Source organism: Macrobrachium nipponense, chromosome 34 (genome assembly GCF_015104395.2).
Source record: "Macrobrachium nipponense isolate FS-2020 chromosome 34, ASM1510439v2, whole genome shotgun sequence".
In the NCBI taxonomy this organism is placed as follows: domain Eukaryota; kingdom Metazoa; phylum Arthropoda; class Malacostraca; order Decapoda; family Palaemonidae; genus Macrobrachium; species Macrobrachium nipponense.
Window position 1 is genome coordinate 49410621 of NC_061095.1, and position 4103 is coordinate 49414723.

Here is a 4103-nt window from a genome sequence, read left to right on the forward strand (position 1 = left end):
CACTTTACTGTAAATGATCTGTTGGAGATGATCTATTGGAAATGTTCTGTTGGAAATGATCTAATGGAAATGATCTGTTGCAAAAGATCTGTTGTAAATGATCGATTGCAACTGCTCTATTAGAAATGATCTGTGGGAAATGTTCTATTGGAAATGTTCTAGTGGAAATTATCTATTGTCCATGCTCTATTGCAAATGATCTATTGGAAAGGCTCTGTTGGAAATATTCTAAAGGAAATGATCCATTGGAAATTATCTGTTCGAAATTATCTATTACAAATGATCTATTGGAAATTATCTATTGTAAATTATCTATTGGAAGTGATCTGTTGGAAATGACGCAAAATCAATATTCTGACCTTACTTGACCCTAGTGTGACATTTCATACAATTGTCAATTAACTGCTTCTCGATGATTTACAATCCACTGGAATTGTTCAAGAAGCCTTCAATTTTTTGAGAGACTATTTGTGTGGCAAAGTCTTGTGGGCTTATCTGGAATCCCAACTTCATATTGGGCAACAATTGAGAAGGGGAGTATCCTAGCACCTCAGTGGCGTGGTCGGTTTGGTCTTGGCTTGCCACCTCGGTGGCCGCGTGTCCAATCCTCGGGCATTCCATTGAGGAGTGAGAGATGTGTATTTCTGGTGATAGAAGTGCACTCTCTATGTGGTTCAGACATCACGTGAAGCCGTTGGTCCCGTTGCTGAATAACCGCTGGTTCCATGCAACGTAAAACCACCATACAAACAAATAAACAAACAAAGGGGAGTATCCTAAAGATGTTTGCATTCAACCTGTTTTTCATAACTACAACTGGATTGTTAAATGAATTACAGAGACATAGAGTAAAGTTAAGCTATATTTGCAGATGACCCCCAATTGTTTCTATAAATAACCTCGGGTAATCAAATGAGAAACTAAATTTTTCTTCCCAATCCAAGAAACCGATGAGAATTAAGCAGCTGAATCTATACAATAAAATAAAATTGAATTATATTGGTAGAGGAGAAAAATAACTCAAGAAGCCATGGTCATATTTTACTGAATATCAGTAGTAATACATTCTGTTTAATGGTACAGTCCGTAACTTATTATGCGCTTTTGAACTGTAAATTGTCTGTCAGTACTGAAATCAGTAATGAACTAAGGAAATATTGCCTTTGTTAAAAAGTATCTTGGAGAGTGTTCTGTTTAAATCCTGCAATTAACAACTCTCGTGAAGAGTTGCCCAAAGTAGTTGCCATTTATTTAGGATAGTTCGTCCACAGTCCGCAGGTTCACAGATAGGTTACTAATCTGTCAATCATTGCATTCATAGAGCCAATAAGGTTGCAATCCAGGTAATGCAAGTAAAACAAGGCATAATCCGACCTCCAGCTTACTTGGAGCACGTGCTAAAATCTATGGTAAAAATAGAGCGTCGTTTCACCAACGAAGATTAAAATCAATACGCTGTTTTATTAGAAGCAATTTTTCTTTGGTGTTTAGCATGTAAATTATTTTTTTTTTTTTACATTTTCATTCTAATTAATAAATCATAAATATCCTATCCAAAATTCCTGTATCTTTAACTCAATGCCAAACACCTTTTTCAAACCATTTTAGTTTCCTACCCCCACCCAACAACAACAAAGTAGTATGCAGGCTTACTCCCCGAGTAAGCGAAAACTCTGTGGGAGTAGACTGACAACTTTGTACTTCTTCTTCTTTCTGACCGCCATCCCTAGATTAAGGGGTCGGTTGCCTGATGCGCCTTCTTCACCTACCTTGTCAATACTTGAAAACCACAAACTCGCAACATGTCTATGAGCAGCGACCGGCACACTTATAACTGAAAAATTAATACACAAGGCAATTTTTTCCCTTATTTCCCCTTATTTGTAACAAAATATTCTGTATAAATACCATTTAGATAAAATAAACTGCACCACTTCTTTTCCTTTCTCTTTCGTCAACAAACACAGTACGGTAGGTAAGTAGTGTACGTGTTTACCCACAGACTACATTGTTTTATCACCACTAATGTTTTTTTGTACAGCTAATTTTGCATCAGTTTTTTCCATTTCGTTTATTTATAATTTGATAAATTTGCCTTTTTATTCATAGTGTTGCCTTACCCTCTGAATTACGCCAAGTATTGCATCATCATTTTGCCTCATCGTGAGCACGTGTGCACATATGGCATTTCATAGTGCTGACGTCTAAAAAAGTAATGACCAGTGACTATTTTCTGTTTTGTTGGAATGAATGAATTTTCACTTTACCTCGCAATATAGCGGAAGCTTTACTTGCATGCGTGACGCGTGTTTATATTGTCACGTGGTATTTCATCAGTGCTGGTGTTGCTGTTTAGCTCTTTTTGTCTTTTTCCTGTTGACTCTAATGATTGTCACACACATCATAGCAGTACGCAAGAGAATATTTTATAACTGTTGATATATTTAATCTCAAATAAAGTGTACACATTGATAGTAAAGGTATTTGTAAAATGATGATAAATTCGTCATGAATTTTGTCGTAGATGTTGGCTACACGTTGAGCTATTTATAACTTGTGTCTCCCTCTTCTACCAAAGGAAAAGTGTGTGTAGGACATGGACGTATGACCTGGCTTATATCATTGCCAGACGTACGATTATGGCTAACTTTACCTTTCATCAAATAAAAATGACTGAGGCTAGAGGGCTGCAATTTGGAATGTTTGATGATCGGAGGGTGGATGATCAACGTGCCAATTTGCAGCCCTCTAGCCTCATTAGCTTTTAAGATCTGAGGGCAGATGGGCAGACAAAACCAGCACAAGTATTCTTTTCAGAAAACTGAAAATTATTAAAATTCGATAAAATAAGATATCGTAATAGTATAAATTAAAAATAATAAAAAGTTGAGGAGTGCGTTTGTGTTTGTTTTATAGGCTTTAATGTATGTGGTATCAGTTGTTCTCTCTCTCTCTCTCTCTCTCTCTCTCTCTCTCTCTCTCTCTCTCTTGCTTGGTTATTTCATTACAAGTTATAGCCCATACTGTAATATCCTTTAAGAAAATGTGGAAAAAGCATGAACGTAAAACAAAAAACCTCTAACAAAGTCCCATGCCTGCCTGCCACTTTCCTCTCCTTCCATCCTACACTATATTCCCCGCCACCCTCCCAGTCAGGGACACTCCTTCCCTGGCGACCCACCTTCCAAAACAGCCATTTGCGCCTCAGTGGCGTGGTCGGTATGGTCTTGGCCTGCCACCTCGGTGGCCACGAGTTCAATTCTCGAGCATTCCAATGAGGGGGTGAGAGATGTATATTTCTGGTGATAGAAGTTCACTCTCGACGTGGTTCGGAAGTCACGTAAAGCCATTGGTCCCGTTGCTGAATAACCACTGGTTCCATGCAACGTAAAAATACCATACAAACAAACAAACAAAACAGCCATTTCTTTGAGTGAATCTTCCTGCTGCCTTACTCACAGCCTCTCCCATCCCATGTTGCCTAGCCTTCCAACCCCGCCCCCCTCCCACACTGAAAACTATCCAGGCCTCTCCACACCCAAACAAACCCTTACTCGGTCTGTTTATGGATGTAAGCTGTGTTACCAACATTTCCTTAGATCTGCACATTATTGCCGACCATCAGAAAACATTTTTCTTTCACATTTTTTAAAATTTGTACTATATATATGTCTTTAGTCCCTGGGGTCCAGTTTTATCCGGATAATATCGATGTACGGATAAGGTTCATCCAGATAATTGAGAGATTACTGCATTTAGCTTGGATGTGAGGACCAGAGAGTAAGACAGGTAGCTGGGTACTGATGATTTATTTATAGACGAACTGGGTTGTCATAAACAGGTGGGGACAGATAAGTAGCTTGGATATTCCTTCACACCACCTCATGGAGAACAGTATTTAATACTGGTCATGAGGCTCCTATGGATATGAAAAGTGATCGAAGACCCAGACGCACTTGAATGAGAACTACAGGATGGGAGGCTGCAGATCAGTGGAAGTGAAAGAACAGCATAGTTATGAGTGACAGGACTTCACAGAGGCCCTTTGTGTTGCACAGTTGTGGAGGCAATGACAGTTAAGGTGGTGAATTAGAACAATGACC

General features: G+C 38.8%; 1 long non-coding RNA gene across 2 annotated transcripts in view; it reads left to right on the top strand.

The window, feature by feature from the left end:
• Window positions 1-4103, top strand: part of LOC135208049 (uncharacterized) — a 33277-nt gene that overhangs the window by 2647 nt on the left and 26527 nt on the right. The window lies entirely within an intron of this gene.